The 25,631-nt window shown below is 33.5% G+C and overlaps 1 protein-coding gene across 3 annotated transcripts in view; it reads right to left on the bottom strand.

Moving 5' to 3' along the window:
- Cad99C (cadherin 99C) overlaps window positions 1-25,631 on the bottom strand; it is a 474,090-nt gene that overhangs the window by 446,181 nt on the left and 2,278 nt on the right. The window contains exon 2 of one of the 3 annotated variants that reach the window (XM_074137327.1): window positions 9,415-9,476. The gene's annotated coding sequence lies outside the window, so the exon portion shown is untranslated. Of the gene's footprint in view, window positions 1-400; window positions 423-9,414; window positions 9,477-25,631 lie in introns of those variants that run through there. The other 2 variants (XM_074137329.1, XM_074137328.1) reach the window with 2 other exon arrangements.

The raw sequence follows: 25,631 nt of genomic DNA, 5'->3' as shown, positions 1-25,631 counted from the left end.
CCAAAACAAGGCAATATCTCAAAAAAAGCATTAGAAAGGTATAGCAGACCATTCCAAAAAGCAAAAGATTAAAGAATACATCAAAAAAATTTAGAAATCAATTCCAAAAAAACAACTTGGGGAAACAAAAATGCTAATGTTGAACTTATAGTAGATTAAAAAGAAAAGATCAAAAAGCCTTAAAAACCAACCAATTTTGGGAAACAAAAACGCTAATGTAGTAGTTAAAGTCAATTAAAAAAATGGTATTATCAAAATTAAGGAATGAACCAACACTGATTGTAGTCAAGAGTAGCATTGAAATTAATTAGTAAGTAATAATAATAACATGCTATTATCACGCAAGAATAATAAAAATAAGATTGAAATTAGTATTAAATAATTGATAATAAAGACTTACACACTTTGTTTAAGGAATATCAATGTACATCAGCATCTCACAGCAGATCACCAGTCCAACAGCACTTGACACTAGACACAATTTAAAATAATTCACAACACTATTCGCACTAAAACTGTATATCACTCACTAAGTATAACTTAAACACAATTTATAAAACAGAACTTCACCTTTAACACTCACGAATATTCACTTAAAAAATCACATAAATAAAGAGACACAAGAACGCGTTAAAGATGGCCACCGGTAACTGGCCAGCTTGATCAGCTGGTAAATTAAGTAGGTTCAAAACAGCTGGTAAGCAGAACATGCAATTTTATATGTATAAAAAAAAAAAATTGTTAAAGTAGGGTGTTTTTCAACTTTACGGTTTTTCATGCAGTTTTTTGACTATTAACTTTTATGCAACTGTCCAATCGGGCAGGTTTAATACTTAATCGTAATAGAAGTCACTTTCAAAAATACAATAAAATAAACATATAATAAATATAAAATTATGGCAAGACTTCATGTTATTTATTATTATAATAGTAAAAAACTGGGTCTTGAAAAATGCTAATAGAAATATTAATCTTAAATAAAGAAGGCGTTGTCGGGAAATAATATTCATAAATTAGATTGAACTATTTAAACGGAAGGATGTGAAAGCTATCATTATTAACAGGATTCCAGTTCGTTAAACTTATATTTTATTCGTAGTACCAAAATAAGGTGAATTATTCAAAAAAAAGAAAAAAAATTCTGTAAAAGATAACTAAGAGAGAATAAATGGTAGATATTTGTATTCAGAACTGTCAGGTGTCCTTGAGCGTGCCATTACTTTAATTCAAACACGTGCAGATTGTTACTTTCACTGTTTTATATCCAGCAATTAAATCACTAAAAAGATTTGTGAAGAAGGAATTTGTTATAAAATTCTTAGCGTAAACACTAGGCATATCTTTCTTTTACAACTAATCTCAACGTTCAATGTTTTTCCTACTTTTTTTTTTGCAAAAACTTGAAATTTAAAAACACATATTGATATTCACTCACATTATTTGCAATTAGAGAAAGGATTAGCTATGCAGTTAGCATATTGGATTCCCACAGTGATCCCGGGTTTGATTCCTAACTGTTGGCCCTTAGATTTTTCACTTCTTTGTTTGTAACGAGAGAACACCGTCTGTTTGAACTCCGTTTTTTACGGGTTTCCCTACTGTAGTATATTTCCTTTATATCTGTTTGATAATTGTTAAGTAAAATGTAAATAATTGGAAAAGAAAAGGATCACTTTTATTTAAACCAATTTTTTGCATTAACTGAGAATAACCTATTTACATTTTGTCCAATCTGTCCTTTCTTATTTATAAAAAAAGGGAATTACAAAATAATGTTATAAAATGCATTACAAAACCGACAAGTTATACTTTCTAATAAATAAAATGCGTATATGTACTTAATAAAACTGTTTCTTTTTGAATTGGAAAAAAATTACTTTTTTTATTTGCAAAAATAAAAATACTAGTAAAAGTCAGGTCAAAGACAAATCTTTATCGTGGTAAATTAAATTATTCCCTTCCCCAATCTTTCATAAGGGCTGTAGTTAAAATTTAGGAGTGATTCTACGTCTGAACAGTTAAATTTTCTGCACGATGACTTCCGGACTAGTTCATGGTTGTCATTACCAAGGAGAAGAGAATTTGGTATAGCTAGCGACCGCCTAAACAGTTAAGTGACAATGAACGAGTCATAGATAGATTGATAGATTAAACTAGGGCGGCCTCAAGATCTATTGTGGCTCCCCTCACTCTAAAGCTCACCCTCCAGACCTGTCCGCTTAATCAGACTCTTAATTCTGGAGTAAAGCTCACAGGCCTTGGTTTTCACCTCCCCGAGAAGTAACATCCTTAGCCACACGAGCCCCTCACACTGACACAACACGTGCAGTGCCGTTTCCTCCTCTTCCTGGCAGAACCTGCAAAGGCTATCATCTGCCAGGCCCATGCGATGCATGTGTTTTCTGAGCCTGCAGTGGCCCAGTTAATAGGCCTACAATCATTCTTATAGCCCCACGGCCTTGACGGATTAATTCTGCAGTCAGCCTTGGCGAATAGCCTCTAATGAACTCCTTCGCCTGTCTCTGCCCAGTGGTGGCATGAATAAGTCATACTTGTACCGCTCTTTAGTGACAGGTTCCGGTTCAACAGGGCAGACTGAATCGTGGAGTAAGTTACCTAAGATTGCAGGAAATTCAAGAACATCTGATCGAAGATGACCTCCAAGAGTGGTGCTAATTTAGCACTGCTAAATGATATACTGCTACCTATGAAGATCTATTGTGCTTTCAATTCTGATTAATGGTACTAACAAATCTTATGATCGGAGAGGATATTAGTACTTCCTCTTGCAGCAAAGTGTAGGAAATTCCTTCAGTTAATGGCATCGCAGTTCTGCAAGATGTGTATATCTTCAGAATTGTATTCCTCTAGCTTTTCGCAAAATCTGTTGGTGACACTCTCTGTGTCAACAATAGCCTGAGAGGAAATCCGCCTTGCCAGATTTTTGGCTGTCTCTGATCAGAAAGGCTGGCCGAGAGCATAGCTCTGCAGTTCTTCTTCTATTTCTCCATATCCTTTAAAAGAAAACATCGCCTATTCCGCATTAAAAAGTTCAGTACTTTTAAAATGGGTTTTACCCTTTTGCGAAGCTAGGGTGTTGGCTATTTCACTTCCCACCGTGCCAATAAGCCCCCTAAAATCTCTTTTGAGTTACTGCAGACAAGAGAAAAATGTTCTGCGTTTGGATACTTAAGCTCACTTCCTCAACATTGACGATAACAAACGTAAACTTATACTTAAACTTAGATTGGAGTTCAACAAATTCTTCTTTGTGAGGAGTTAAACCCATCAAAAAGGGACCTCTCACTGATGAACCACCTAGCTGTGGAGTTCCACAGTTCACAATAAGATGCAACCTCTCTTCAAATACCTAAAACATAAATTTAATAGCCGACTCATTCGTGCGTTCTTTAATCCAAGTAAAATACAAAGCTCCCCACTGGCCACTGACAATTTCCCAAAATACGGAACGAGTTAGCTAGAAATACTATACGTATAATTATGACTCCATTTTTTTTTCATGCCTCTAGCGAATTCCCATTGCCATTGCTAATTATAGGCACTTTACAAGGCTACTGATGTGACTAGCCATTTTTAACAGCTTTTGAAATTGACAGAATTATATTATCCGAACATCAATTATTTACGATATTTTTTTTTTTCAAATCCCCGCCCTCAAATTCATAACAATGCAGGGCACTTGTCCATCAAATTTATTTCCGCCTGCAAAAGAAACCTTCATAAAAATCCTAGTCATTTATTTGTAACACGCCAATTCAATCTAAATGATAGGTTGGCAAGGTCAGAGATTAACTTCAACTGCTTTTAACGACGTATTTTTTAAAAAATGACTCTTTAATTGTGTAAGTCTATATTTATTAGGGAAGAATTACAGGGAAAAAAAAGTCGTTTAATGTATATTCAGTGTTAAAAGAAGAAACAAGCGTATTCAGAAAATACACTCTTAAGATGCATAAATTAGAAATTGCTAAAGAATTTGCTTACCAAGTTTTTGAAGGAAAAGTCAAAAATTTAAGAAAATAATTGACAGCATAAATGGAAATCAAACACGAAAAATATTGCTGAAAAGGGAAAAGAATGTTATTATAACCACTTCAAGAAGTAAACTTACATCAAGGAAATGGTGTTAATACAAACCAGCAAAAGTTGTAACATTATCAAGAAAAACTTTGTCTGCAAAAGAAAATGTATCACTACAAATTAGTTCTTGTAAAAATTGTATTTTTTATTTAACCTTAACTGTTCTACGAGTATGACCAAAGAAGAACGTTTTTACAAAATGGTCTGCATGTGCAAGTGGTTGTAGGTCTTACTCTGTAGAGTATGTGTACAGTAAAACTCAAAAAACTAAAGAAAAGTGGCAAGAATGTACAAATTTGATGTCTAATTTAGGAGCCATTATCAGACCTGACCATAATAAGGCTAAGAAACAAAAATTAGCCTATGACTTGAACAGATATTTTTTAGTATTAGGCATCTTTTTCTTGAGTATGCAGTCAGCAAAACTGCAATAAAAAAATGAATCCAAAAAATACCATTGAAATAAAAGCCACAGCAAGTTTTATATTTGACATCTGGCTTAAGTATGGACATCGGCCTTGATAATAAGCTTAAACTTTTATTTGAAAATTTTCCTCGGTAAAATTTGATTAAGTTTACATTTCAACGAAGGGGTGGAATGGCTTTTATAAATTTTAGTAACCTAAACTGTAATTAAGGATTCAAAATTGGCGAGGAATCGGTCAAAAAAAAACAACTCGTCTTTTTGCCAACGTTTCGACAAATATATTGTCCTCTTCAGGGCCTGGACAATACAAATACAAAGAAGAGGACAATATATTTGCCAGAAACGTTGGCAAAAAGACGAGTTGTTGTTTTTATTTGACCGATTCCTCGCCAATTTTGAATCCTTAATTGAATAATTTATGGTCACGAAACCTATATATTCATACTAAACTGTAATTAGAGACAATTGTTCTAAACAGAATCTATTTACTATATAATTCATTAAACATTGATCTGTATATATTTTTGCACGTTTAGAAATTATTCTAAAATAAGAAATAAATAAATAAAAGATCAGTGAAAGTCAGCGTAATAAAACTTGAATCAGATGAAGATGGAAATAGAGGAGCTAGAAAGGGTTTTACAGTAAATGGTCCAAGATAGATGTTTGTACGAATCGTTCTTTTCCAAGTGGGCGATATATTGTGTAGGTGGTGTATTGAGTCAACTTATTACTGGGCGTTTATATATTATTGAATTATTGTGGCACAAAGATTTCATACTTAAATGGCATGAGTTCAGCTTTAATTACTGTGAGAAGGCTTAGTATAAATGAACTTGGTACTTTCAAATTTCCAAGATGGAAAAACCATTTTCCAAAGACATTGACCTATTAAAAAGAATTTGGTATGAATATATCATTTGAAGTATCTTTTATTACAATTTTCGAGCTCTAACTTATATATTTTATCAAATACGTACAATTGCGGCTAAAATTAAATAGGTTGTAAAACTTTACATTAATCTGAATAAAGAAAAACACTTTAGAGGGTACCTAAAACCATCCTTACGAATGCTTTGAACCTAAACTATTAAAAAATATAAATAATTCAAGTAGAACTTATTTGTGTAATTAATATTTTTCTTTTTTTCAGCGCGTTGGCAGATTAAATAACAATGATACAAACGAGTGGAGAAGTTTACCCAGTGGTAACACTCCAAAACACTGAACTATTAGTCAATTTCTTCACTAGAGAGGAGATCTCGAGGCCACCGTCCTTGTTGGGTTATCAGAAAGTGTTCTAGAAGCAAGATTTTGAGCTAGAGGATTTGTGTGTGATTGCAGGTTAAAGTGGAGGTTTCCTGTATCGTGTTTTGGGCGACTTGGGGTGATTAAGATCAGTATGTATAGTCTGGTTAGAGACATAAAATGGAGCGTTTACTGTGGATCAAAGTATTTTAGATTGTAGAGATTGAATTCTTTGGAGATTAGTACGTTTGGTTGAATTCCACAGATTTTAAATACAGAAGTATAAATTAGTCGTTTGTTGTCTAGGGGACAGTTTAGATCTATCGTCTAAAAGTTTTTTTAAGGTTTGCAAAGGGTCTGTTTGGATCGTTGTGAAGAGTGAGGTTAGTCACGTAGAAAGGTGCGTCAGCTATCTGTCGAAGTAGTTTTGATTGAAATGTCTGTACAGTCCGTATGTTTGTAGGTTTGGCTGAACCTAGTCGGTAAGTCCAATAGGTTTGAGAATAGTACTGTATATTAAACGTTTGAGTTCAATGGGCAATTTAGAGCGTCGTCCAAGTAGTCCTGTAAAGCAGTTTCTCACGTTTCGTCATTGCTTGTCTTTTAAGTCTAGTGTGTGGGTTCCACCGTGAGTCTTTTGTCTATGTAGAGCCCAAGGTAGCGCACCAGATCTGTACAAGGAAGAGGATTGCTGTTGAAGAGGACAGGTGGACAGCCGCCCCGCCGGAGAGTAAACGTGGCAAACTAAATCTTCAAAACATTTTCACTGACAGGTCCAAGATGGCAACACTGTAATGAATTATTGGTGCAGGTAGCCTGAGTTCTGAATTACATGCCCGGTCAGTATAGATTACAAAACTGTACAGAATTTTTCTTGCCTACACAGACAAACTGATGGGAAAATTGTACGTGCGAATATATAATTGTGTTTCAGGTATACCTGGGCAAAGTGTAACCTTACGTGTTTGACTTCCTATCGACATGCTTAAAAATTAAATAGTGGATTTTTCTATCAACTCTTTTATATATTATACAATTTTTTAACCTGTTGCACATAATGTATTTCTTATTCTTCTTATATCCCATGTACCTATTATATCTGTATTTACTTTTGTTTAATACAATAATGGTAAGTTTATAATGGGAACTTATTTTATTGTTCTATTGTCTTTGAAGTTAGTATGTCAACTATTGTTTAACAGTGTCTATAATAGAAGATCATTTTGCATACTTCTTTGTAGCTCTTAACGTCTGTATTTAGACAACGACAACGACAACAAAAAAGCCGCAATCCCGTCTAAGAACCGTTACAAATATTTCCTTTACAATAAGTTTCTCAGAATTAAAGCACATTGAATCTCTTTTTGCATAACTTACTTTTTTAAGAGTATAGATTTGTTAATTAATTAGATTGGACAATTTGAAGGTTTGACTGAATTAAAAGACAAGAAAGTTCTCCTAATTAATTATTAACATTCCTCACTCTTGCTGAGAGCAGACTCAAAATTTAAAAGACTATTTCATGATTGTCCCGCAGCGATTCTCAATTTAGGTTCCATCAATCATTTTTAAAGTCATAGAACTCAAATTAGAGATAGTACTTAGAGATACTTAGAGATAGTAACGAAAATTGAATTATTTAATGAAATATTCAGAATTTGAGCATATTAGAGAATTAAACCTATTAATATTTGTATATACTCGTATATATGTTTTTTTAATTGAATTATTAATTAGTTAACGATCTATTAATATGAAGATGTAAATGCTGCGTGAAGATCAGGAGAAGAGAAACTACCCAGCGGTGGCACTCAGGATATCGATGGTGTCGATGTTCATCAAAACTCAATCGATATGGTTGATTGTTAGAAATAATAGAAAATGCGAGAGACTGTACAAATGGATTATAGCAAGTAGAGAGAGCAGTATGGAACTTTTGATATTTCGTATTGGCGAGTTGGAGTACTTATGAGATTGTGAAGAGTAAGGCGCAGGTTACGTAGTAAGGAACATCAACGATCTGCCATCACAGTCTCAACAACGGCTGCACTTCGAGCAGTCTGGGGTCTGCCAGAACGCTGGTCACTCTCCGCTGATGTGCGGCCATTTTTGAAACGGTTGAACCACTCCTTAATTTGTGTTACACCCATCGCTTCGTCTCCAAACACCTGCAGAATCTTACAAATTGTTTCGCTTTGAGAATCACCAAGCTTTTGACAAAATTTGTGTTTCAGTCATCTTAGGAGACGAACACGTTGTGTTGCACCTCACTCAACGAGCCACAGCCACTGACGCGCTGGAAGACGGTCACAAAATTCACACATGCGCATGAAGGTGTCTTCCTTTACTGAGTACAGTGGCGCCGCGCTATCGTCTTTATTTTGCGAGGGAAAAATAAAGGTCGGATACTTTTTAGACAGGCTTTGTATCAATTTCTCGCAGAAAATGGTTTCAAATTAATGTGATAGATAATAATGTAGGTGTAACTGAAATTGCAGAAACTATATGTTCAAAATTACAGATCTTTACGCTTTCTTAAAAAGATGATTGTCTCGTTTCAATAAAATTACGAACCAAAATTAGATTGTTCCTCGCTTATCGCGCATGCTTCAAACTTAATGAAGCATGAAAGAACTATTATTCGGTAATTTACAGAACAATTAAAAGATAACGACTGCAATGAGAAGTTATAGAATTGTAGTAAATGTAATAAACAGGTAACCAAATAATCTCATAATTTTTTTTAAAAAAATTTAATAACAAACTAAAATGACAAGAGAAAAATAAATCAACCAAATCTCAAAGCATTTCCTAAATTATCAAATACGAGTTGGTAATAAATTAACACGATTTGTCTTATAGTAGTCACGTAAGAGATGGGTTTAGTTAATCTATGGAATTCAAATTAATTGGCGTAGTGTTTCGAAATGATATATATATATGGTAGGGAGAAGATGGACTAAAGAACCTCTCCCAATAGCCCATTAATTAGCACAGCCTAGACAACCAGCCTAATGGATTATAGGCTATTTATGGAAATAGAAAGTAAAAGACGGTGAACATTATCAAAGTCTTACTAAACATAGACACAAAGTAAGTAGTATTCATCTATCCAGATTCAAACTCACGCAAGTTGAATGCCTTAAATGTTAGTAATTTTATTTCCTTCCCATTTAATAAAGTGAATGTTATTTGGTGATAAATTAGAAGCTAAAAAATTTTTTTTTATTAATTTACACTGATATAATAACGCCTGGCACGTAAATCTCAAAAACTCTTTCAGCTATTTATTAAATTTATTAAGAGTTTACACGCAACTGTATTCCACTGTTAACCAAATTAAATCAGCCTATCAAAAAAATTTACTTTTTATTCACAAAATATTTGAAAGAAATGCAACTTTAAATTCTCGCGCTTTTACTATTTGTTTCTACGATTAGAGTAAGTATTGGGATGCTCTCCAATCTTCAGTTTTGAGTTTTACAGCGAAAATGTCAGTTTTGAAGTCGTCTGCGTCAAAATAAATAAATAATTAAAAAGGTAGTTTTTACAAATTTACATTTATGGGTGTTTATACATTATTTCACATTACAGATCTTTATGATATCACAGAGAAGATAATTTTATAGTTAGCTTACCTTATGAACGAAGGGATGTTGCCAAGGATGACTTTGTTACAGCACCTGATTGCCAACCATAGCTGAAACACAGAGAAGATGATATTGTAAACCATTAAATGGTAAAACCTTTAATAGAACCCGACAGATCACGACTGAAAAGTCTGAGAATAGCGAAAAATCTATACACAGCCAAAATGGGGTTTAATTTTCAACGAACACAGAATTTTAGCGAGTCATTTAAAAAATTCAAAATCTGAATGGTCTGAAAGTGTACACAATTGCAATATCTACCAATAACTGGAAATAATAAATGGAAAGAAATAAAAATAAGAACACTTCTTTTTTATGCAAACATTAAATGAAATTCAAATATTAATTTACCTACAAACAATCCATTAATGATAATTCAAATAAAAATATATATATTTACGCAAACTTAAAATTGAATGCAGCTCTACGAATAATAAAGCTCCTAATTATTGTTGGTAATTTTTAATGAATTCCACCGTCAATATATAATAATATAATTGCATACAGATTCTTTTCATAAAAAAAATTAAATGAAGAATTGATTAGTATTACGACAGCACAAAGAAAAATAGTTAATTTCTTCTTACAATCACTGCAACATGCAAGGACATTTAATTGTGTGCATTTAAAGCCTATAAAATAACGGAAATACATATTCCCACGTAATGGACAACACAGACAATTCTTTCTGTAATCAAGCAATAAAATTGATTTAATTCATGAAGTTTTTTATCTGCAAAGATTATGGAAATTACGAGGGTCGTTTGAAAACTCCGTGCAAAGTCAAAGAGATAGCACTACTGGCGCGTATCGAGGTTATGTTTAGTTAGTAGCATCTCTGGGAAGAACACACACCAAGTTTCAGCCAGATCGGTCTATTTCTTTGTGTTTGGCATTCGTTTGAATCGAGGAAGTCGAGTGATTTTCAAAAAAATGGACGAAAAAGAATTTCGTGTGTTGATTAAACACTACTTTATGAAAGGCAAAACGCCTCAGGAGACTAAAGAGAAGCTTGATAAACATTATGGTGACTCTGCACCTTCGATTAGAACAGATTATAAGTGGTTTCAAAATTTTCGGAGTGGCCATATGGGCACAAGTGACGCTGAACGTTCTGGACGCCCTGTTGAGGTTACTACTCCAGAAATCATTGATAAAATCCATGATATGGTGATGGATGACAGAAGAGTGAAGGTGCGTGAGATTGCTAGTGCTGTGGGCATCTCGAATGAACATAATATTTTGCATCAACATTTGGACATGACAAAGCTATCCGCAAGATGGGTGCCGCGATTGCTCAAGCTTGACCAAAAACGAAATCGTGTGAAGTGTTGCAAGGACGGTTTGCAGCTGTTCCAGAAGAATCCGCAGGACTTTAAGCGTCGTTTCGTCACTGTGGATGAAACATGGATACATCACTACACTCCTGAGACCAAAGAACAATCTAAACATTGGGTTACCAAGGGGGAATCTGCGCCAAAAAAAGGCGAAGACCGTTCCTTCGGCCGGAAAGATTATGGCGACTGTCTTTTGGGATTCGCAAGGAATAATCCTCGACTATCTGGAAAAGGGTAAAACTATTACAGGTGCATATTATTCATCGTTATTGGACCGTTTGAAAACCGAGCTGCAAGAAAAACGCCCACGATTGGCCCACAAAAAAGTCCTTTTCCATCACGACAACGCACCAGCTCACACCTCAGCAGTTGTGGTCGCAAAATTAATGGAAATAGGGTTCCAACTCGTTTCACATCCCCCCTATTCTCCAGACTTGGCTCCCTCGGACTACTATTTGTTCCCTAATATGAAGAAATGGCTGGCGGGAAAAAGATTTTATTCAAACGAGGAGGTGATTGCAGAAACGAATGGCTATTTTTCAGACTTGGACAAATCCTATTATTCGGAAGGGATCAACAAACTAGAGCAGCGTTGGACGAAGTGTATAAGCCTAAAAGGAGACTATGTTGAAAAATAAAAAAGGTTTACCCCAAAAAATTAAGTAGTTTTTATTTTTGCACGGACTTTTCAAACGACCCTCGTAATTGTCAAAGTAGGTCCATTGTTTTCTTATTAATATTGTGTAAAAAGTAATTATTAAATGAATAATTTTGGAAATGGTTAAAATTATTTACTAATAGAAAAAACAAAAATAGCCTTAAGTTGGAATTTTTTATGTAACAGAACAAGATTTAGAAATTTATATTTTATTGCTTATAAAATACTTCCTGGCTCCAGGGTCATAATCAAGTTGTGTTTTTTTTTACTTAAGTGAAAGTTGATGAATTTCAATTTTTTTTTTTTTTAATAGAAACTTGAAATTTAAATAAACAAGATATACTGTTTAAAAATACAAAACAGCTGTTATAAATTATTTAGTTTCTCTTACTAAGTAGGCATTGAAAGCGTTGAGATCGTGCCAAAAAACAAACTAAAAAAACACTGTCATTTTGACTTGATTCCGCCATACCGTAATTTTTAAACTGAAGTATTTCATCACTAAATGGATTTTTGTCACTTATTGGGATTTCTCAAAAATGGCTCCAAGAATATCTACTTGAATGATCGTGTCCATGTTATGTAGTAGGAAGGAAACGAATGTTTGACGACTTACGAGGTGTGTTCAAAAAGTAACGGGAATTTTTAAATTTCGCGGGTTTGGAGAGTCTGATTGTAAATTTTTTTTTTTTATTATGTTGGTACACATGTCCCTGAAGTACGATAAAATTTTCAGTAATATTCATTGTTTACTTCTTAAGTGGCAGCCGTTAAGGTTAGACGTGTTTTTCGAGCTTGGCGATTTTTGTTTGTTAAAAAAAATGGATCAAAGAATTTGTATTGAATTTTGCGTAAAAAATGAAATAAAGTGTGTGAAATGTTAATAAAGGCATATGGTGAGTCTGCTATGAGTAAAACAAGGATTTACGAGTGGTATAAGCGTTTCCAAGATGGCCGCGAAAACGTTGAAGATGACGAACGACCTGGACGTCCAAGCACATCAACAACCGATGAAAACGTGAAAAAAGTGAAAGAAATGGTTATGAACGATCGCCGAATCACAATCAGAGAAGTCGCTGATGATGTTGCCATATCAATTGGCTCATGCCATGAAATTTTTTCGGATGTTTTGGGTATGAAACGTGTGGCAGCAAAATTTGTTCCAAAATTGTTGAATTTCGAACAAAAACAGCGGAGAATGGAAGTTGCTCAAGAGTCACTCAATGAAGTCGACAACGATGCGGATCTACTGAAACGTGTTAACAGGTGACGAAACATGGGTTTACGGATATGATGTCGAAACTAAGGCTCAATCGTCCCAGTGGAGGCATTCTGGATCGCCAAGACCGAAAAAGGCTCGACAAGTGCGGTCGAATGTGAAGGTTATGCTCACTGTGTTCTTCGATTTTAATGGCATAGTGCATCATGAATTCTTGCCACAAGGTCAAACAATCAATAAGGAGTACTACCTACAAGTTCAACGCCGTTTGCGTGAAGCAATCCGAAAAAAACGCCCGGATTTGTGGCAAAACAATTCATGGATTTTGCACCACGATAATGCACCTGCTCACACTTCATTGCTTGTTCGTGAATTTTTGGCCAAAAACAAAACTTTAACGATGCCCCAGCCTCCATATTCGCCAGACATGGCTCCATGTGACTTTTTTCTATTTCCAAACATAAAGAGAACATTAAAAGGCCGTCGTTTTACAAGCATAGATGACATTAAAAGCGAATCGCTGAAAGAGCTGAAAGCTATCACAAAGATCGAGTTTCAGAAGTGTTTCGAGGATTGGAAAAAGCGCTGGCACAAGTGTATTGTATGCGAAGGGGACTACTTTGAAGGCGACAATATTAATGTAGATGAATAAATAAATATTTTTTTCAAAAAACGAAAATTCCCGTTACTTTTTGAACACACCTCGTATACAGGTATTTAGATGCACCATTTCGCTATGAAGACAAAATTTTCCCCACCAACATCTATGTGCTTAAATCTGTAGCAGAGCTAGCATTGAAATGTGAATGTATTTAAAAGTTGTAGCCGATTAGAATGAATGGAAGAAAATGATTAGAGAAGAATTACGTGATTTTAATTTAGGTTAAGCTATAAGGATGGCAGGAATATAGTGTACTGATCCATCCATTAGTTGTAAGGTTTATGTAAATAGTTGTATATAGTAGAGGGATGAATGTGTGAAGCGAATGTATTTATAAGTAAGAATGGAGAGTGAGTGATATTCCAGAGATAAGCAACTAGACGATGCTGGCTGTATGGCGAAAGCCAATGCCAAAAAAAAAAAGGCAAAAAAAATATTTACCTTACTTTAATTATCTACTTTAGAAACGAAAATAGAATAAATATAAGAAAATTATGCCTGCTGACCTAAATTTAAATGGGCCTTCGAAAGAAGATAAATGAAAACTGATGAAGAGTATTGAATTATTCAAGGAAGTAAAATATATTTCCGTTCATTTTGGCTCAGTTGGTTGATTTTTCACTTATGTAGAAAACGATCCAATTCCTGATTAATAATGTTACTTTACTTTATTAAATGCATTTTCCCTATTTTTCACATTATGAAAAAAAGGAAGCAAGATTTAAACAGGGTATTCTCCATTCGAAGAAAACTTGTACAAATGGTTTCAATTTATATCGATAGCAAACGATCGATCTCTGCCACTTTCACCTTTTCTTGATCTGGTTTGAGCCGAGTAAGAACATACAATGGAATGGCTGGGAGGAGAGGCAAGAAAAGAAAATGGGCCATGGAAAACTAGACTTAGAACTGTGCTAAAAGTTTCGGTAAAGTGAAAAATTAAATTTAATCAATCAGACGCGAAGGGACATTCAAGTAATGAAGTTTACGATTTGTTTGTACGTTAAATGTTTGAAAGCTGGAGCTGGCGTTATGTTACAATAACCAATTATTTACTAAGCCGAGGTGTTGAAAAGAAGGCCTTATTTGGTATGACGTAACGGGTCACGAGTTTTGTATTGTTGTCTCAGTTCTTTTGTTTCCATCTTTGCTGGTTGTATCACTTTTTTTTTTTAGAAAACAACAATTATGTAGCCAAACTGTTGCTAAATAAAATGTTTGTAATAAATACAATAAAATCTGGCGTTAAATTACTGTTATCTTCAATTAACAGACTGACCGAAAATTTTCGGATATATGAGTTCTGTTTATTTCTAATCAACATAGTAATGTTTATAAAGCATTGTCGCCGGAAATGTAAATTTATAGCAAAGCTTATCCCAAACAGATTCCATAGTACAGACTAGAAAACGATTTTTGCTAGAAAAATGATCGAGGTAAAGGCTACAAATTTATAGGTAAAAAATTTGTTTATATTCAGAGAATTAAGGAACAGAAAACCTCAAAAACGTGAACAATCAACCAAGTAAAGAGATTATTTTGTTTCCAAAATTCGATTTTAGAGATAAATTTAAGCAATTTTAAAATTACACTGTACTTAGCCCCAAAACGTCACTACAAATAGTAAACTCATAACCTAGAAGTACCTTTAACCGATTTTGAAAATTGACCAATAACGAAAATTCAGTACAAAACAAAACAAAACCAAAAAAAATGAAATTTTATATTTGTAATCTCTGTTACACAATCAATCGGGTTAATTTGTTTTACTAATTAAATACAATTATCAAACACTTCAAATATTACTTCGAATAAAATTGAAATTTTGTACTTGTAATAACTGTGACACAAGGTTATTTGTCAATCGGGTTAATTTGTTTTACTAATTAAATACAATTATCAAACACTTCAAATATTACTTCGAATAAAATTGAAATTTTGTACTTGTAATAACTGTGACACAAGGTTATTTGTCAATCGGGTTAATTTGTTTTACTAATTAAATACAATTATCAAACACTTCAAATATTACTTCGAATAAAATTGAAATTTTGTACTTGTAATAACTGTGACACAAGGTTATTTGTCAATCGGGTTAATTTGTTTTACTAATTAAATACAATTATCAAACACTTCAAATATTACTTCGAATAAAATTGAAATTTTGTACTTGTAATAACTGTGACACAAGGTTATTTGTCAATCGGGTTAATTTGTTTTACTAATTAAATACAATTATCAAACACTTCAAATATTACTTCGAATAAAATTGAAATTTTGTACTTGTAATAACTGTGACACAAGGTTATTTGTCAATCGGGTTAATTTGTTTTACTAATTAAATACAATTATCAAACACCTCAAACATTACTTCGAATAAAATTGAAATTTTTTCCATGAAATACCGGTTTGAAAAAATGGTAGGTATGGTATTGTTAAAAACACAAATAACGTTGTTGAGAAAAGTTTAATTTTAAATGAATTGTGAATCAGTTTTAATGATTAAAAACTCTGGGTTCAGATGCTCACATTTAGGTAAATGTTCAAGAACTTGAACATTTTATTATTAACATAAATGAATGAAAAATTACAATCTGGTTTGAATAATTCCATCACTTCTAATTAATATTATAACTGTAATGACACATTTAAGACGACACGATAGCCGTGCGGTTAAAGGCAAGGTCGGCAAAGCTAAGATATATTGTTGGCTAGTGGGTTCGATTCCCGGTCCAGAGGTCTTAGATTTCATTTAATAGTTACTTGAAAAGAATTTATCGTAAAGTATGTTTTTGCTCCATCCACGACACTGTAAATGGTAGCTGCCAGTTAAACCCCTCTCCTGACAAAATAAGCATTCCTTTACTTTTTTTTTTTTTTTGGTACCTTAGAGGACAGCTTACCCGCTTTTCCCTCCAAAAAGTTCCCTTAATTAAACTTGAAGAAAATATTCGAAAATAAAAGGTATAGATTTTCAAACAATTAGGTACATATTTAAAGAAAATTTCAGTTGCCATTTTCTAGAAAATAAAATTATTAAAAAACTATTCAGTGAAATAACACTTTTGGTACATCGATTTTTACTACTAAGAGTGAAAGAATGTAGACAAGCGAAAAAGGAGCACTTATAAAAATAAACAGACTTGAAAAATAGAGATAACAAAATGGCATCCTTTCACTGTATAACTCACTGTGGTATAAGAACGTAGTTTTTTTCCTCTCGCCGAAGGGCATAACTATTTTGACGGGACAAAAGTGTGAAAAACCATTTAATGTTTCCTTGGGGAAGCATAAAAGGAGATGGGCAAGAAGTCGATCGAAATCGCCGAGTGCCAGGTTATTGACGTGAATCTAAAGCCAACAAAAAACACAATTTTTATTTTTCAGGGATAATTTCAAGATTTTATTTATTTTTTAATTTACTTATTGTGCGTGTGTGTGTATGTATTTGTATATATATACCATACCTACCATTTTTTCAAACCGGTATTTCATGGAAAAAATTTCAATTTTATTCGAAGTAATGTTTGAGGTGTTTGATAATTGTATTTAATTAGTAAAACAAATTAACCCGATTGACAAATAACCTTGTGTCACAGTTATTATCGTATTTGCACCATTTCCTTACCCCAATCTCTCGTTTGCTTATTGTATTACAGTTTCAAAATAAATAAGCAAATAGATAAATAATTTATTTAAGTAACACCAACGCTAGATAAACTATTAATAAATGACAATAACTGGGAAAAACACCGAATTCGCTTCCAGATCGTCTGGATTTCTGCTTTTCTGTCACTGTCACCTACTTTTATAGCCAGGGCTAAAATAAACGTAAAGGGAAGCCTTCATTTGGAAAATGAAAGGTAAAATACAAGGGAAAAACACCGAATTCGCTTCCAGATCGTCTGGATTTCTGCTTTTCTGTCACTCACCTACTTTTATAGCCAGGGCTAAAATAAACGTAAATGGTAGCCTTCATTTGGAAAATGAAAGGTAAAATACAAAAGAAAAACACCGAATTCGCTTCCAGATCGTCTGGATTTCCGCTTTTCTGTCACTGTCACCTACTTTTATAGCCAGGGCTAAAATAAACGTAAAGGGTAGCCTTCATTTGGAAAATGAAAGGTAAAATACAAGGGAATAACACCGAATTCGCTTCCAGATCGTCTGGATTTCTGCTTTTCTGTCACTGTCACCTACTTTTATAGCCAGGGCTAAAATAAACGTAAAGGGTAGCCTTCATTTGGAAAATGAAAGGTAAAATACAAAAGAAAAACACCGAATTCGCTTCCAGATCGTCTGGATTTCTGCTTTTCTGTCACTGTCACCTACTTTTATAGCCAGGGCTAAAATAAACGTAAATGGTAGCCTTCATTTGGAAAATGAAAGGTAAAATACAAAAGAAAAACACCGAATTCGCTTCCAGATCGTCTGGATTTCTGCGTTTCTGTCACTGTCACCTACATTTATAGCCAGGGCTAAAATAAACGTAAAGGGTAGCCTTCATTTGGAAAATGAAAGGTAAAATACAAAAGGAAAACACCGAATTCGCTTCCAGATCGTCTGGATTTCTGCTTTTCTGTCACTGTCACCTACTTTTATAGCCAGGGCTAAAATAAACGTAAAGGGTAGCCTTCATTTGGAAAATGAAAGGTAAAATACAAGGGAAAAACACCGAATTCGCTTCCAGATCGTCTGGATTTCTGCTTTTCTGTCACTGTCACCTACTTTTATGGCCAGGGCAGAAATATACATAAAGGGTAGCCTTCATTTAGGAAATGAAAGGAATAATACAAGGGAAAAACTTCGAATTGGCTTCCAGATCGTCTAGATTTCTGCTTTTCTGCATATGTCACCTACTTTTATGGCCAGGGCAGAAATATACATAAAGGGTAGCCTTCATTTGGGAAATGAAAGGAATAATACCAGAGAAAAACACCGAATTCGCTTCCAGTTCGTCTAGATTTCTGCTTTTCTGTCACTGTCACCTACTTTTATGGCCAGGGCAGAAATATACATAAAGGGTAGCCTTCATTTGGGAAATGAAAGGAATAATACAAGGGAAAAACTCCGAATTGGCTTCCAGTTCGGCTAGATTTCTACTTTTTCTGCCTCTGTTTTCAGCTTTTATGGCCAGGGTTAAAATAAACATAAAGGGTAGTCTACATTTTGAAAATTTCAAGATAAGTTGGTTGGTTTTGTTTAAATATTGCTTAAACTTCGAAAAATTTTAGACTAATTTAATTTTTACTACGTTATACCTTCTGCAAAACCATGCATTACAATGATGTAATTATTAAGGAAAGGCCCTCCAAGTACTGGAAAATCCCAAATTCTTATTCGAAAAGGGCTTCCTTACAACTCGGATTTTGTAACCCTCTTTAAAAGTACATAAGAGATATTGCTGTATATTTCACAAATTGCCCTTTTAAGGAAATCTGCCTCCACTTCCATGCTAATATAACTCTTTAACCTCATTTTCAGGAATAAAATTGTTTTTAAGGTTACAAAGAAAAGTGATAGAACTACATTTATCCAATCAGTTACATCAAGGTCATAGCTGTATCGGAGATCTCAAAATACTGGGAAATCTATTCAGCAAGGGGCATTTTAGATCGGTAGATTTTCCTCAAATTTGAAAGTTTAGTTCATCATTTAATTCTTAATGAAATTATAAAGGTGGGTAGACAATACAATGTACAGAATTGGCACTTTAGAGAGAGCCTAAACTACCTGTCACCTACCTAAAAGAGAAAAATAAAAAAAAACTATTTTTGAAAATACTTCTAAACTAACGTTTTTATCTAATACTTTATTGTGGTGCCCTCCAATGGCGCTTTCAACGAAATATTAATTAATTTTAATTTCCTGTAACTTTTCTATTTTGGAATTACAGTGTACGCGCAAATACACACTATTTTTCACACTAAAAAACGAATTTTTCTTGTGTAGACTCAACAAATAAAACATCTTTACTTTTACAATTTTGTGGCATAACCATTTTAAAGTAATAATTCAACTCTAATTATTCTGACATTAAGCTGTAATGAAAGCTGCGAAAGCAAAAAATTAAAATTACAAAATGATTCATTAAAAGAATATTATAAAATTATACAGATTACGATTTCTTTAAATAGAATTTAATATATTTTTGGAAAGGAATATTAGTTGTAACTACCTAAGTTAGGTGAGCTAGAGTAGCAATATGACCTAAATATATATACAAAGTTATGAACGTGTATGGTGGTTGGTGAAAGTAAATTATCTGGAGCAATAATACATTTATATACAGAGAGCTTTGCAGGCAAACAAAAGCAATTTTCAATGAAAAACTGTCACAATTTTGCAATATTTACGAAATCTTTTTGGCTATTTATATTTATATATCGTAATGTTTAAGATTTAAAGACAGAATATTGTATTATCTGAGCTAAGGAATTGGTAGCGAACCAATATCTATGTCGAGAACAATTTCAAATCTTTATGCACTTTTTTCTAAGCTTCTTTTTTATTAAAACTGTCCGGGAGGACAGCTGTATAAGGGTTGATCGTCAAAAAGTGCACAAAAAAAGCGTAACGTTGAAAAACACCCAACTTTGACAACTATTTTCTCTTTTTCTATAAAAGATAAAATTCTCAATTTTTTTTTAAAATTATAGGGCAAATCCTTGTTAATGATTGTAATTTTTTGCAACAACTCAGATCTGATAGATTTCGAGAAAAAAAAAGTTGCTGAAAATGAGCAAAAACGGCATTTTCAAAAATTCTTCTTCTTCTTCTTGTTACCTTTTTTGTAAACAACGTAGAGCCTAAATTTTCATGAATGAGTTGTCATTCGATTCGGAATTTTAGGTAGATGTGCCTTTTGGGGGTCTCGACGTTGTATATCAAATGGGGAAGGAGTTAGCCCCATGTATATAAGGCCTCCTTCAAAATTATTATTACTAATTACTCTGTAAATCTTGGCCCGATTTTGATAAAAATTGGTAGGATGAAAGGGTTAGGACTCCTCTAGGTATCATTAAAGCGACAATCTGTTCTTACACCTGTTAATGGGGAAGTACAGCAATTAGGATCTGTGATATCTAATTAATTCTAAAAAATATTAATGACAAGTTAATGCAGTAAAATTTCTTAAATGATATCAATGAAGTATTAATGAAATGTTGGGTACTTGCTGATTTGTGTACCTTTAGGCGTTTAATCAACCCTTATACTTAACATTTTAAACTGTAAGTTTTTGTTAAAGAGATCATAATATGTCTGAAAAAATAAATCTGTGATAATTATAAATTTTTTTATGCGGATGGCCTCAAAAATTTTGGTTTGGGCATAATTACAATATGATAAAATATAAATAAGGCAAACGTTTTTGAATATCGTGATGGGTACAAAGGCTCGTGTCTTTCAATGATTATATATTTGCTATCTTTAACGGGCGAACTCTACTTCGAAGATCCAAATTAGGTGTCGTGAATGGAGGCGACTAGAAAAACATACTTTGCCATAAAATTTCTAGCATAAATCATTGAATAAAAATCCAAGGTCTTGACCGAGAACCAAAATTAGTGTCCACAATACTTCCATAGTTTTGCGGGCTACGCCACAAATAGGTCGGCTATCGTGGCGACTCCGTTATTATAATATAGGGAGGTTTCATTGACCAAGAAATGGAAACCTACTATTTCTTAGTTTGTTGTGCGTGTCCCACTAATTTTGAAGTCTGTGGTCAGAACAATTCAAAAACTTTGTTATATGATTTAGGTCCATCATTCTACGTGACTATTCTAGCGGAAGTGCCACTCTATTCTAAAAGATTTTAATTTGGTGCTCCAGCATGGCGCACCCAACTTTTTTGCATCTTTTTTTTCCCTGTAATTCTTGTGAAATATATTTTTGATTTTTGTTTATTGCTGCCCCTAACGGAAGTTTTAATTAAAAATAAAAGATGTGAAACACTGGCGACATTCTTTTTTTACCAAAATTGACGTAATGAAGTTTCTTTTAAACTAGTTTGTGCTGCAAAAGGCTAAAAAACCATAAAATTTATGTAATAAAGTCACCAATCGATTTCAATTTGATTTGATTTTCATGAATGAGGTATCATTCGATTCGGAATTTTATGTAGATGTGCCTTTTGGGGTTCTCGACGTTGTACATCGAATGGGAAAGGAGTTAGCCCCATATATGTGAGTCTTAAATAAAAGATTAATTCGCTGGTCTAGTAATTTTTTGAGTAGACGATAGAGTGTGTTAACTTCAGTTCGTTTAAGTCATGTTTGCAGATTCTAAAGTTAATCTTTTGTGTAATGGCCCATTCCAGAACCAGCGAGAGACATTTAAATTTACTTATGTTATAGGAAAAAAAAAAAAAAAACAACAAAGTTATAAAAAATAGTTAATGTTATTTACCGTTAAAAGAACATTGCTAGAAGTAACAAAGGGAAATATAATGCTAGAGAACGTGAAGCAAAAATAGAAAGATAATTGCAGTTTAATTGGAAAAAATGGTAGAAATTAATGTTTATGTGAGAAATATTGGGCTCCCAGTATAACCTTCTCCTATCCCCTAACAGTAATGGTCCCTTTTTAATTGAATTGTCACAGGAAATTGTAGACTTGGCGAAAAATTAATATAATAACGTTTCGTCCTTTTGTTATCAATTATTATTCGGTTGGTTTCATCTTTTACTTCTCTTCATAATGTTTGTAGATTCACTTTGTTCTTTAAAATTAACCAATTTATAACTTCCTTCGAGTTTATTATACAGCTCGGCAAAGAACTAATAATTGAAAAGCAGAACTGTCCAGTTTCGTTTGCTATGAAACAATTAGTAATGTCGCAAAATAAACCACTCGCAAGCAAAATTAATTGTACTCGTTTAAAGCTGTCAAGATAGTCGAATCCTAGATCAATATGTTACGTCTTTAATTAAGCTGCCTTAATTAAAATGGTAGAGAAAAAATTTGTTGTCCATCACCTCTGGTTTCAGAATATGTGACTTGATTTTAGATTCCTGCCCGCATACGCGGCTGACGCGCGACCAAAAGTGAGGGTTCGCAGTTGACCCCCCTTTTCATATACACAGTTTTAAAGAGTATAAAAAATTATAAAAGAAACCGGAAACCGTAATTCGATATCTTCAAAATTAAAGGTGCTAGGCCATTTCAAAATCTGGTATTTATTAATCATATTTCAATTTTTTAACTTGTTATCAAAGAGAAAGAAGAGCACGCGATAGGTCATTTTTATGTATTTTTTCATCCCCTTTCTACTAAAAATATTGCCAAGGCAGTAAAGCTTGTCTTTTTTATTTAATATCGGGAAATAAGTCGTTTTCCGAGTGATTTTTCTAAGAAAAATCAAATTTCAAGAGCTTTAGATGTTCTCAAGCATACACAAAATGGCTAAAAATTAATTTTATATCTGTTGCAGACAAGAAGGTATAATAATTATTTGGTAATTTTGGGAGAGTTGCGTTTAATCACCAAAAAAATTGGAAACCTCCTGCCGCATATTTAAGTGATCGATATCTTTCATGTAAAGGATGAAACTTATTCCTTAATTTATCAAATAATGCACTTCACTCAACTTTTGCAGCATGTGCTCTGGCTTTAAAGGTGCCTCCTCTGGCCCGGAAGCCAGGTTATCCAGGAGGTTATCAACTGCTCTCTGTATCTGAGGAGGCCGCGTATGCGGGCAGGAATCTAAAATCAAGTCACATATTCAGAAACTAGAGGTGACGGGCAACAAATTTTTCCTCTACCATTTTTTTTGCTCAGATCAACCGTTTAAGCATGAAATGCATTTGAGCCGTCTTAAAATGAACACCCTGAATATATGAAGTTGTAGTTGCGAAGTACTGAAACGACAAAATAAGAAATATGATGAACGTAACTGCATAACCCCATTTGACACATTGCCTTTGTCGTGCCGCCGACAGCAACTTATTTGTTTCTGCATATACGGAAGTGCATTGATAGAATTCTTTAAAGTCCATTACTTAGCTATTTCTACATAAATTAACTAAGTGCAATGCGTTTTCATAATAATAAAATAAATAAGAAAAACAATAGCACTTATGTACATATATAATATAAATGTTCAATCAAGGTTACATTACTCAGGTGTTTGTAGAATCTTAATTATTGTTTCAATGATGTTAAATGCGGGTTTTATTGATTTTATACATTTAATGTTGGTATATAACCTTGTTTAAAGTATTTATTTCTCATTCTATTTCTCTAAAAGTAAGTATTGCTTACTTGTATTGACAAGGTATTGCGAACGTTCATTTTTGATTATCATTTTATTATAATAAATTTACATTAAAATTGTTTACATTTTCATATCGAGTTTTGTGGTCCCCTAAATCGGAGAAAAGTATCTTATTTGATAAATTTAGCTGTACTCGAATGTGTCGCCAATTGGTGCAACTCAAAATTAGAAACTCACAGAAAGTTTTGATTTCATGTTTAGAATCGGTTTCACTATGAGATCTGATTGGAAATAAGCTAGCCGATTTTCATCAAACTGTATTAAGCTACATTCTAAAGCCTCATTTAAGTATAATTAACGGGCTTATTACCTACGCTATATTAACAAATTAAATACGAAACATTCCAAATTTGGAATGAAAATAAATTGTGTGGAATATATGGAATCGATTGGTGACTTTATTACATAAATTTTATGGGTTTTTTTAGCCTTTTGCAGCACAAACTAGTTTAAAAGAAACTTCATTACGTCAATTTTGGCAAAAAAAGAATGTCGCCAGTGTTTCACATCTTTTTTTGTTCTTTTACTTTTAATTAAAACTTCCGTTAGGGGGGCAGCAATAAACAAAAATCAAAAAAATATATTTCACAAGAATTACAGGGAAACAAAAGATGCAAAAAAGTTGGGTGCGCCATGCTGGAGCACCAAATTAAAATCTTTTAGAATAGAGTGGCACTTCCGCTAGAATAGTCACGTAGAATGATGGACCTAAATCATATAACAAAGTTTTTGAATTGTTCTGACCACAGACTTCAAAATTAGTGGGACACACACAACAAACTAAGAAATAGTAGATTTCCATTTCTTGGTCAATGAAACCTCCCTATATTATAATAACGGAGTCGCCACGATAGCCGACCTATTTGTGGCGTAGCCCGCAAAACTATGGAAGTATTGTGGACACTAATTTTGGTTCTCAGTCAAGACCTTGGATTTTTATTTAATGATTTATGCTAGAAATTTTATGGCAAAGTATGTTTTTCTAGTCGCCTCCATTCACGACACCTAATTTGGATCTTCGAAGTAGAGTTCGCCCGTAAAAGATAGCAAATATATAATCATTGAAAGACACGAGCCTTTGTACCCATCACGATATTCAAAAACGTTTGCCTTATTTATATTTTATCATATTGTAATTATGCCCAAACCAAAATTTTTGAGGCCATCCGCATAAAAAAATTTATAATTATCACAGATTTATTTTTTCAGACATATTATGATCTCTTTAACAAAAACTTACAGTTTAAAATGTTAGATTAGATTTTTTAGATTTTGAAAAGACGGGGCGGGACCCTATCCCCACGGCACTGCAGCCACACGAGGCTTATTGTGCCTTCCCCTTAAACCTAGTAGGTGAAACCTCCCCTCCTAAGAAAGTCGAGAGCTTTCCCTACTAGTTCCTTCTGCGCTGTTATCTCTTTTGGCCTCAAGGTTCCAAAGATGTCATAGCGCAGTCTCTCAATTGCAACGCAATCGAACAACAGGTGAGAGGCCGTTTCCTCCTCTTCCTGGCACAATCTGCACAAAGGTTCCGAGCTAATAAGCCCTATCTTGTGCAGATGTTTCCTGAAAATGTTAAGTATAAGGGTTGATTAAACGCCAAAAGGTACACAAATCAGCAAGTACCCAACATTTCATTAAATAATTCATTGATATCATTTAAGAAATTTTACTGCATTAACTTGTCATTAATATTTTTTTAGAATTAATTAGATATCACAGATCCTAATTGCTGTACTTCCCTATTAACAGGTGTAAGAACAGATGGTCGCTTTAATGATACCTAGAGGAGTCCTAACCCTTTCATCCTACCAATTTTTATCAAAATCAAGCCAAGATTTACAGAGTAATTAGTAATAATAATTTTGAAGGAGGCCTTATATACATGGGGCTAACTCCTTCCCCATTTGATATACAACGTCGAGACCCCCAAAAGGCACATCTACCTAAAATTCCGAATCGAATGACAACTCATTCATGAAAATTTAGGCTCTACGTTGTTTACAAAAAAGGTAACAAGAAGAAGAAGAATTTTTGAAAATGCCGTTTTT

The sequence above is a fragment of the Rhodnius prolixus genome, unplaced genomic scaffold (assembly GCF_049639745.1).
Source record: "Rhodnius prolixus isolate KJV_2025 unplaced genomic scaffold, Rpr scaffold_5, whole genome shotgun sequence".
In the NCBI taxonomy this organism is placed as follows: domain Eukaryota; kingdom Metazoa; phylum Arthropoda; class Insecta; order Hemiptera; family Reduviidae; genus Rhodnius; species Rhodnius prolixus.
This window is presented reverse-complemented; position numbering and strand designations above follow the sequence as displayed.